The sequence below is a fragment of the Vicia villosa genome, unplaced genomic scaffold, assembly GCF_029867415.1.
Source record: "Vicia villosa cultivar HV-30 ecotype Madison, WI unplaced genomic scaffold, Vvil1.0 ctg.003032F_1_1, whole genome shotgun sequence".
Taxonomy (NCBI): Eukaryota; Viridiplantae; Streptophyta; class Magnoliopsida; order Fabales; family Fabaceae; genus Vicia; species Vicia villosa.
The window spans coordinates 246,742-259,195 of record NW_026706096.1 but is presented as its reverse complement, the minus strand read 5'-3'; positions in this window follow the sequence as shown (position 1 = coordinate 259,195).

The following is a 12,454-nucleotide window of genomic DNA, read 5'->3' as shown; positions in this document are numbered from 1 at the left end:
AGAAGTCGAAGGAGACGAACCTCGAGTTATTCTACATCCGGACATGCCAACTGACCTGGAAGAGCTGCAGAAATCTTGGGTTCAACTAAAAGAGGAAAGAGACACCTTCAAAGCACACTGTCAAGACTATGAGAGGAAAGTGTTGGAGCTCACCAGACAACTCCAAGAAGAACAGTAGATCAACACATTCCTAGGTGCAAAGAGAAAGCGTCCATGGGAGACTTGAGGGATCCTTCATTTTCTGTTTTGTAAGCCCAAAAGAGGCAAAAAAGAAAAAAAGAAATAAATTGTTTAACTAATAAATGTTTGTTTCTCCTTTGTTTTAAACAAATCTAAATTCCAAGATCCTTGAAAACATTGCATATGCATTTCATTCATAAACATTGCATAACAGGTTCACATGATGGGTTTCTCATCTCCTCGCTGTTTATTTCAGTTAGAAGAGATGGAATCCGAAACAAGCATCAAGAATCTCGAAGCACAGAATGCCCAAGTTCAGGTAGCAATTCTTGAGCTAGCAAAGGGGCAACAAGAACTAAAAGCCCTGATAATCAAGAAGAAAAAGAAGCCCAAAGGATCTGTAGGCTTGAGTCACCTGATAAGGAAGATCAAAATCCCAGTCAAAAGACCCAAAAAGCCACCAATCCCTGAAATAGTCAGTGAAGGTGATCATGAAGACAACCACAGCAACTAGGGTTCTGCCAAACCCTCTCTCTCTTCTAACGAAGAAGATTATCATTCCGAAGACGAACAGGGTAATGACAAATACCAGCAGTTGGAAGAACGCATGAAAGCTATGGAGATACAAAAAATACCCGGTTTAGATTTCAATGATCTTGGACTCGTCTCAGATATTGTTATCCCTCCAAAATTCAAAGTTCCTGTCTTTGCAAAATATGATGGAGTTTCTTGCCCAAAACTACATCTGAGGTCCTATGTAAGGAAGATACTACCTCATACGGCAGATAACAAATTGTGGATTCATTTCTTCCAAGAAAGTCTGTCGGGTACACAACTCGAGTGGTACTACCAGTTGGAAAGTACAAAAGTTCACACTTGGGAAGATTTGGCTGCTGCTTTCTACAAACAATATCAATACAACGCTGACCTTGCACCAACCCGTACTCAACTAAGGGGCATGTCTATGGCACCAAAAGAAAGTTTCAAAGGGTATGCACAAAAGTGGAGAGATCTGGCTGGAAGGGTTCAACCACCATTATCTGATCGCGAGCTGGTCGACATGTTCATGGGCACTTTAACTGGCCCTTTCTACAATCATTTGCTGGGAAGCTCATCATCAGGTTTCACTGACCTGATATTAACTAGAGAGCATGTCGAAAGCGGTATTCAAAGTGGAAAAATTCAAATAGGCTCCTCCTCTGGTACTACAAAGAGGCCCATCAGTGGGAGAAACGAAGTCAATACAATGCATAGTCAGAAAGGTCGAAAAAGTGAGCATCACCAATCTGTAGGGGCAGTTCTGATCTCTGCATCTGCACCTCAGAAAGATCAGCCGCCGAAGTATATGCGTCGACCAGATGCACCAAGAAGAAACTTCACCAGAATCAATATGCCAATCTCTCAAACATTGCAGCACTTGTTAAAAGCAAATCTGATTACATTGAAAGACCCTCCAAAGAATGTCAACACTTCCTCTCCAAGTTATCGCCCCGATGCAACATGTGCATACCATTCTAACTGTCCAGGACATGACGCAGATCATTGTTGGACCCTGAAAAATAAAATACAAGACATGATAGATGCTGGGGAAATTGAGTTCGATCCTCCAGAGACTCCAAATGTCATCACTGCACCCATGCCGAAACATGACAAGACCATTAACGCTATCATAGACACTGTTTACATCTATGATGTGAGAGAATTGTCAACTTTGCTCCTTGAAGTCAAAAGAAAGCTAATCCGAGCTGGTTACTTTCCAGGTTGTGACCCTGATTGCTTTTATTGCGCACACCTACCCAATGGTTGTGAAAATCTGAGAATGGGAATCTAGAAGTGGATGGATCGCCGTATCATTATGTTTGAGAGGCTCCCTTCTATGGACGATTTATGCGAAGTTTTTTCAAACGTCCCTACCAAAGCTCCTTTCAAAATTTCTGCTGCACCCAAAGTGGCATCCGTCATCATTACCAGTCCGACTCCGTTTCCATACTCCTCAGACAAAGCTGTCCCGTGGAGTTATGACACTAATGTTTATATCCATGGAGTTAAGCAAGATACCTTGACTGAAGAGGCCATGAATTTTACTACTCCAACTGTTGATAATATTGTGGGTACTAGTAGGATTACGAGAAGTGGAAGGATCTTTTCACCAGAACTTTCTCTAAATGTTGCTACTAATCCAGTCCAGGTCCTAGTTTCTAATCAAGATATCGACGCTCGAAGCAAAGAGTCGCTAGTTGAACCAGTTCAAGTACCGGTGGAAGTCACTGGTGAAGATCCGTCGAAGCAAGAAATGGAGGAAATATTGAAAATCATCTGCAAAAGTGATTACAATATTGTCGAACAGTTGGGGCACACTGCTTCAAAAATCTCAATGCTGTCTCTGCTAAAATATTCTGAGGCTCATGCCAAGGCCCTGATGAAGTTCCTGAAAGCTGCACATGTGCCACAAGAGATTTCAGTCGATCAATTTGAAAATTGTGTTGCCAATCTAACAGTGAATAATGGTCTCGGTTTCTCCGATGTTGATCTAACCCCTGCTGGAAAAAATCACAATAAAGCCCTACACATCTCCATTGAATGTAACGGCACCACTCTATCTCATGTGCTGGTAGATAATGGTTCCTCTTTGAACGTGTTACCAAAAATAGTACTGGAAAAGCTTGACTTCGAAGGAATTGTGTTACAACCAAGCGATGTTGTGGTAAGAGCCTTCGACGAGTCAACAAGAACAGTGTACGGAAAGGTGAATCTCCCAATCCGAGTGGGCTCTCAGATATTTGATTCTACCTTTTACGTAATGGAAATTCACCCAGCATATTCCTGTTTACTACGACGCCCTTGGATACATGGGGCAAATGCTGTAACTTCTACCCTACATCAGAAGTTGAAGTATCCAATAAAAGGCAAGGTTGTCACAGTTTATGGCGAAGAAGAATATGTGGTTAGCCACCTGAGAAACTCCAAGTATGTTGAGTTGGATGACGAATTCATCGAAACTCCCTGCCAATCTTTTGAGGTAGTCTTTCCAGATGTCTCTACTACCAAACATATTTCTACTACTCCTGCTACAAAAATAACTCCAACTATGGCTTCTCTCAAAGATGCCGAAGCTGTGATCGAAGAAGGTGGTTGCACAGTATGGGGACAGCTCCTCGATGGACCTTACAAGTCCGATAAGCTAGGCCTGGGCTATGCTAATGGAAATCAGAAGAACGATCAGAGTCCTCGTTCTGGAGGATTAATGTCACATTTCATCAGCCAAGGAGTGAATGCTATTGAAGACGATGGAGTGTTCTTGAACCATATTATTCAGCCATATCCAAATGAAGTCCCACCTGTTTCCATGGAAGTTTGGGATACTTTGGGAGAACCAAGTGGCAAGTATGACTTTATGGTGAAGTATTCTGCTCCCCTGAGCTCGCAGATCGCTATTGAAGACATCACCCCAACTGGATGGGACAACCATTTCGAAGACAATATGACATTCACAAGCCCTGACGCTCCTGAAGAAACATGGGAGACACCAAATAATGAGAATGATTTCCTAACACAATACACTGCTCCCCAGAATGCACAAGTCTCCCTTGAAGACATCATTCCAACTGGATGGGACAATCTTATCGGGTATCTCGCTCAGCCAACAGAGGTATCTCAGCCTGGGCTCTCGTATCCAGCAGAGTATATTACTTATCCCGAAAGATCACCGGCTCATTTCCCCACCAAAGAAATCAATGTTGTGGAAGATGAAGAAGACAACTGCAACTGGAGCAGCTGGATACTCCCTGCTCACAACCATGGATTGAACAACTGGGAACCCGAGGATGTGATCTCCTTTGATCAGGAGTAAATGCAATTTCCTGTTTTCGTTGTTCAAAGATAAAAATGGTTCCTGTACTATCGAACCATGAACTTGAAAGCCGTGTGCCTTGCCCGAAGCACACTGGTCCTTTTTATAAGGGTTTGTCATATCATGATCATGTTCATTCAATAAAATCATGGGACGTTTGCATATTCAAATTTTGTGATCCTTTTTCTTTGCTGTATTCATTTTTCAAATAGCTATGTGTTCTTACACACACCCACATAAATAAATGCAGATTCACATTCACTCTGGATCCTGTTGATAACGATTCTGCTATTGCCCGTCATGACTTTGAAAATCCGATCTACCAAACTGAGGACGAAAGTGAGGAAGATTGTGAAGTACCAAGAGAACTTGCAAGGCTGTTAGAACAAGAAGAAAAGACTATACAGCCGCATGAAGAACCAATTGAGGTTATCAACTTGGGCAGCGACGAAGAAAAGAAAGAAGTCAAGATAGGGGCTGATCTAGAAGACAGTGTCAAACAAAGACTGATTCAAATGTTACAAGACTACGTTGAGATATTCGCCTGGTCCTATGAAGATATGCCTGGCCTTGACACGGACATTGTGGTTCATCGCCTGCCAATCAAAGAAGATAGCACTCCAGTTAAGCAGAAACTGCGGAGGAGTAGGCCCGATATGTCAAAGAAGATCAAAGACGAGGTTGAGAAGCAATTCAATGCTGGCTTTCTGAAAGTTGTGAGTTATCCTCCTTGGATAGCTAACATAGTACCGATGCCTAAAAAAGACGGGAAAGTCCGAATGTGTGTAGACTACAGAGATCTGAATCGGGCAAGCCCCAAAGATGATTTCCCTTTACCTCACATCGATGTACTAGTCGACAATACCGCACAATGCAAAGTATTCTCCTTCATGGATGGATTCTCAGGGTACAATCAAATCAAGATGGCACCCGAAGACATGGAAAAAACAACCTTCACAACACCCTGGGGAACCTTTTGTTACAAAGTAATGCCCTTTGGTTTAAAGAATGCAGGAGCAACATATCAGCGTGCAATGGTGGCGCTGTTCCATGATATGATTCATCAGAAGATAGAGGTTTATGTCGATGATATGATTGCGAAGTCCAACACCGAAGAAGAACATATGGGTCATCTGCACAAGCTGTTTGACAGACTCAAGAAATACAGGCTGCGACTGAATCCGAACAAGTGTACCTTTGGAGTAAGATCCGGTAAACTCTTAGGTTTCATAGTCAGCCGCAAAGGTATTGAAGTTGATCCTGCCAAGGTCAAAGCCATTCAAGAAATGCCTATACCCCGTACTGAGAAACAAGTCAGAGGATTCTTGGGACGTTTGAATTACATAGCCAGATTTATTGCCCATATGACTACTACTTGTGTGCCGATCTTCAAACTGTTGAAGAAAGATCAAGTGGAAAGATGGAATGACAAATGCCAGTTAGCCTTTGATAAGATCAAAGAATATCTTCAAAAACTGCCAATCTTGTTACCACCAGTGGAAGGAAGACCTCTGATAATGTACCTAACTGTGTTAGAAGATTCAATGGGGTGTGTACTGGGGCAACATGACGAGTCCGACCAAAAGGAGCATGCAATCTACTATCTTAGCAAAAAGTTTACCGATTGTGAAACAAGATACTCATTGCTCGAGAAAACTTGTTGTGCCTTAGCATGGGCGGCTCGCCGACTAAGACAGTATATGCTAAACCATACCACTTTCCTGATCTCCAAAATGGATCCTATCAAGTATGTGTTTGAAAAACCTGCTCTCTCTGGAAGAATAGCAAGATGGCAAATGATCTTAACAGAGTATGACATCCAGTACACTTCACAAAAAGCAATCAAAGGAAGTGTGGTAGCTGATCATCTGGCTCATCAAGCAGTGGATGATTATCAAGCATTGAACTTTGACTTCCCAGATGAAGACATTATGCAAGTCACTGATTACGAGCAACCAGGACCGGAAGAAGGACCCAAGCCAGGATCCCGATGGACTATGGTTTTTGATGGAGCTTCTAATGCACTCGGCAATGGCATCGGAGCTGTGATCATTTCCCATGCAGGAGGTTATACACCATTCACTGCCAGGTTATGCTTCAACTGCACTAACAATATAGCCGAGTATGAAGCATGTATTCTGGGTCTCAAAGCTGCAATCGATTTAAGAATCAAGTTCCTGGAGGTCTACGGAGACTTGGCGCTTGTGATTTATCAAGTCAAAGAGGAATGGGACACGAAGCACCCGAATCTAATTCCTTACAAAGAATATGTGTTGAGTTTGATTCCTTACTTTGAAGAAATCACTTTTGAACATATCCCGCGCGAAGAAAATTAACTAGCTGATGCCTTAGCTACCATGTCATCCATGTTCAAAGTCAGGTGGGACAATGAGGCGCCGATGATCACCATTTACAGACAGGATGAACCAGCCTATTGCAATGAGATCAATGCCGAAGGAACGGAAGAAAAACCATGGTTCCATGAAGTAAAAAGATATCTCGAAACTCAGGAGTACCCTGAAAGGGCATCCATTAACGATAGAAAGTTTCTAAGAAGATTTGCTGCCAAATTCTTCTTAAGTAATGGAACCCTATACGAACGCAACCATGACTCGACTTTACTTCTTTGTGTAAACAAGAAGGAAGCAGAACAGATTATGGAAGACATACACGATGGTGCTTTTGGTACTCATTCAAGTGGACATACAATGGCTAAAAAGATCTTAAGAGCAGGTTATTATTGGTCTACCATGGAGACAGACTCCATCATCACTCCAGAACCTGTCACAAATGCCAGATATATGCCGACAAAGTACATGTACCTCCAGTCCAGTTAAATGTCTTGACGGCTCCTTGGCCTTTTGCAATGTGGGGTATTGATATGATCGGAGAAATCAAGCCTACTGCCTCCAACGGACATCGTTTTATCCTAGTCGCTATTGACTACTTCACAAAATGGGTAGAAGCAGCTTCATTTGATTCTGTCACAAAAAATGTTGTGGCCCGGTTTATCAAGCACAATCTCATTTGTCGGTATGGCATCCCTGAAAGGATCATCACAAACAATGGCACAAATTTAAACAACAGGATGATTACTGAACTCTGCACACAGTTCAAAATCAAACATCATAATTCCTCTCCATATCGACCAAAGATGAATGGCGCGGTGGAAGCTGCCAACAAGAACATCAAGAAAATCATACAAAAGATGACAGTAACCTACAAAGACTGGCACGAGATGTTACCTTTTGCTCTTCATGGTTATCGCACATCAGCGCGTACTTCAACAGGGGCAACTCCGTTTTCCTTGGTCTATGGTATGGAGGAAGTTCTTCCAGTTGAAATTCAAATTCCTTCCCTAAGGATTATGAAAGAAGCTGATCTAGACGAAGACGATTGGATTCAGACTCGGTTGGACCAGATAAACTTGATTGATGAGAAGAGGCTCGCAGCTATTTGTCATGGTCAGTTGTACCAAAAGCGCATGATTAAAGCCTTCAACAAGAAAGTCAAAAGTCAGGCATACCAAACCGGTGGTTTGGTTCTCAAACGCATCATCCTACCACAAGGTGACCCCAGGGGCAAGTGGACTCCCACTTTTGAGGGACCGTTTGTAATCAAGAAAATATTCTCCGGCGGTGCCATGCTGCTTACCACTATGGATGGCGAGGATTTCCCACATCCTGTAAATGCGGACATAGTGAAAAAGTATTTCGCTTAAAGAAAAGCTCGCTAAGTTGAAAACCTGAAAGGGCAACTTAGGCAAAAATGAGCGTCTCGGTGGATTGAAAACCTGAAAAGGCGATCCAGGAAAAAATTAGAGACAAAATAAATACTATCCCGGTAGGCTGAAAACCTGAAAAGGCAGCCTAGGCAAAAGTTAGGGAATAAAGCGTACAACTATGTTCCGTTCGGCTACCTACTCACCTTCAAGGTTCAACACATCAAAGACACCGATCAGTCCAATTACTTTCTTCCAACAAATGAGGGATGAGATGCTCGAAGACAGATTGGCAATAGCAGAATTGAAACTTGACTGGATTATTTTCACATAGCTATTCTCTTTATATACTTTTCAAAGCCTTATGACAATTTCCTACTACTGGGATTTTTGTCTCCTTGTACTAATCAGCCTATTATGGCTCTTTTTCAAAAAAAATCAATGCAGCTCAGGCTCAAAAATTAACATTTTCACTTTTTCTGTTTTGAATATGTAAACGTCCCAATGATAATTTTGAATGAACATGTGCATTTGAATATGATTGATGTTTACCAGAAAAACAGGAATAGCATTCGGGTAATGTCCCAATCATTTGGACATCATCCCGAAACCAGCATTAGAAGAAAAATCCCCAACAGAGATGCATTTCTCAGAAAATTCCTCAATGAGATTTCTCTCTCTCACAAAGTGATTCGAGAAATCTTACTCCCCAGCAGGACTGTTCAAGAGTGCTATCCCCAGAAAGTGTGGTCTCCACACCAGGACTTGGTCAAATAGTGCATCGGAGGATTATGCATCTTCCTCATTCCCACTTCAAAGGGCATCAAAGTCGGAACTTTCAAATTACCTTTCATCCCCAAGCGGTAGTCAAAGATCCTTCAACAGAGCACCCTGGTTCTCAAAGAAGGTCCCCCAGCCGAGTATACTCGAGCAAGACGACAAAAATCATCAACGGTCACAATGCCTTCATTCCCAAATGGCTAGCGGGGATTTATTTTCCCAACCAGAAGCTTGATACGCTCAAGATTGCATAAGTCATACATCATACATCATACATCACACATTATACATAATATATCATACGCATATTCATACACAGCATATAATGTTTCATGACAAACGCATACATAACATGCATATTTCTCCTTTAGTTCAAAAATCTCATACATTACATGCATCATGACATTGCATGACGCTAACTTGATTTTTTTTTCAGGTGGACGAATATCCTCAGAAAAGTTGTTCTCAATCACATGCAGTGTTCCCCTGAATTCTATTCAGACGAACATTCCTCTCAGATATAATCAAGCCAAAGATTCATTCTGAAGAGATCTCTCTTTCAAAATCACCTATCAACTCAAAAACAAGCAACACAGATCTAAGTCGATACCTTGGACGGTTCCAGAACGATCTACCATCAAAGATCTAAAGCTGATACCTCAGACGGTTCCAGAACGATCTACCATCAAAGATCTAAAGCTGATACCTCAGAAGGTTCCAGAACGATCTACCATCAAAGATCTAAAGCTGATACCTCAGACGGTTCCAGAACGATCTACCATCAAAGATCTAAAGCTGATACCTCAGACGGTTCCAGAACGATCTACCATCAAAGATCTAAAGCTGATACCTCAGAAGGTTCCAGAACGATCTGCCATCAAAGATCTAAAGCTGATACCACAGACGATTCCACAACGATCAATTTTCAAAATCTAAAGCGGAAAAACTTTGGACAGTTCCGTAACGATCAGCCTCCCAGACTTAAAGCGGTAACCTTGGACGGTTCCGAAACGGTCAACGCAGAGGTTTTCAAATCCTTCATCAAGATATAATCAAAGGATTCATTCTGATGAGCAAACCATCAATACATTCAATAGATGGCATCTGAAAGCCCATCTCAGGTAATGTTATGATCTGCCAACAACATCTCTCAGACAATACTCAAATGCAATTTCCAACATCACTTCGATGGAGGTAAGTGCAAATTTTCAGGGCATCTAAAATATTCAATCATCTTCTACCTTCAGAATCCAAACGGTCTATTCAGGTTTAAGATGTATTATCGGTAATTTTGCTCGCATACAGTATATATTATTTATTTATTATGTCTGTGTTGTTCTAACAGCTCATGTAAATAAATTTTCACCATTAATACAACAAAAAAAACAAAAAAAGAAAAAAAATTAATTTTGACTGTTGAATTTTCACTTTAATTGCTACGTTAATGTCTGAACAGTCAGTTGACAGTCAAACCCGCTGACAGTGCAATTCTTCGTGTTTTGTACCATCAATCAAATCAATCTTTTGCATTTGAAAATTCCAAGATTTTTGTTCTAGAAGTCTTCTGAATATCACATGATTAGCAGAGACTCAGCACTGCACAAAAATCAGGTACGCTTAACTGTCTCCTACGCGAACAGTCCCTAACTAGGGTTTTTGTTTTTTTCAGGAGAACAAGTTTTTGAGACCTCAAATGGATTTCATGGACCTCCATATATCTCAAAGTACCACCATACAAATTTTCAAACTTCAAATTCGCTCAGACGCACAGTCAGCAGCTCAAACAGTCAACAGACGACCCGATTGACCAAAAAGTCAACAGACAGTCAAAAATGAAATTTTTTGTCAACATCCATATTTTGTCAAAAGATTCATCATTTGATCATTGGTTGATCATAATTCATCAAGGAAAGATCAAAAATCAACAAAACCCTAAGTTTCAAAATTAGGGTTTTCTCCTAAAAAGTCAAATGAACTTTGACTGGTCATAACTCTCTCATCCTTCATCCAAAAAATTCAAACCAAAGCTCATTTTAAAGGAAATTAAATTATATTTTAAATTCAATTGGTCCCATGGTCATTAGATTCACCATTTGAAAAATATGAACCAAGACATTACAGGTCATTTTCAAAGTCAACAAAAAGTGGTTTTTTGTCAAAGGCCATAACATCAAGATAACTTCTCCAAATGAAAAAATGTTTCCAAAGTGGCTTGTAGAGGACATCTTGAGGTTTCTAAAAAGTACAAGAAATCCTTCATATGATAAAAATTGAGGGATTTATGCCTTGTTGAAGTTGGCTATTTTTTGGGAAAATGCATGAAATCAACATTGACCAAAAGTGTTTTTTTTCCAAAGGAGACCAAATTTCCATGATCCAAACATGTTTCTAACAATGCTAAGGGCCTCCCATGATCAACCAAAGGCCCATCACATTTTATTTCTTTTTTTTGGTTTAATTTTATTACGTTTAAGATTAAATTAAAAAAAGAAATGGAAGGATAATGTTATGTGGCTTGGATATTAAGCTAAGGTCATCAAGAAACATTCAACTCTGCCACAAGAAGCTAGTACAGCAGAAGAGAGTGGAAAAATCAAGCCATGGTTGCTTGAATTCAAAGCTACATATGTTATAATATTCAAAAATTCAACAAAATCATCAATGCTTCCTAGCTTAGTTTTTAAGCACTTTCTTTGCCTATAAATGAAGTATAACACTTCATCAAGGAAAAGAGACTAGATCAGAACCAAACCTATGCTTGTAACTCACTTGTAACACATTTGAAATTTTCAAAGAAACTTGAAATTCGAATTTTCAGTTTAAGTCATTTTTAATCCTAACTAAACACTCAAACATCATCTCTGAGCATCATTGAACCTGTTCCAATCAGTTTCAAGCTTTGAAACACAAAGAATCGAGCACCATAGCTCACGGTTTGTGCAAACAAAAACTTAACAAAATCTCATCATACACTCACATCTAGCACGATGTAATCATATATTTGAATTTAGTTCATTGTTCTGATCGTTTCTGGATGGTTAATTGAAGTTTGAACATGAATCCATGAAGATACCATTTTAGGGTTCTTGAACTCTATTTTAGGGTTTTTCTTAAAAGGAAAAATTAGACAAAATTAAGGGCATGGTTGAATTCAGTGAATCATGACGAATCAAATGGATATGTCGCGAAAAATTTCTATGCTTGTTTACCCCTATTCGCTATTTTTGCAGGGATGAGTTTCATCTATTACAGCGCTTTTTGGCAAAAAACGCTATTAAAAGTATTGGCTGGAGGTTGAAGACGAAGGCGTGGCGCCATCTGATTGGCCAGTTTGAAAAAGCGCGCGTTTTGTCTTATTCTCGGATCTGATGCTTCGCTGACTAGACTATTGCCATGCGCCACACGTCCTTGTCCATTAGATCATTTTAATTCTCTCATCTAACGCTCCTTGTCTTGCAGGTTCACCATAGACCCTAGGGGTTTGCCACACATGATTATTGTTTTATATATTTTCTATTTTATTTTATTTTCTTTACAAAATTAATTTAAAATAGTTTCAAAAAATCAAAAAAATATAATAAAAGTATTTCTAGGTTTATAAAATAATCTATTATTTTTTTGACATAAAAATATTTTATTTTTCTTAATAATTAAAATATTTTGTTTAAATAATTAGTATATATTTATATATTTGCTTTTTAATTATTCAACCAATCAAAAAATCATAAAAAAATTTGTTCTTTATATTAAATTTAGTTTATATATTTTAGACTAATTTTGTACATATTTAGAATATTTTTCTCTTTAAGTTTTAATTATTTATGTAATTATTTGCATAATTATATGTTATTTAACTTAATAGTTTTCAAAACAATTTTAAAAATTCCAAAAAAATTAGTTTTATTTTAAAATTAATTAATAAG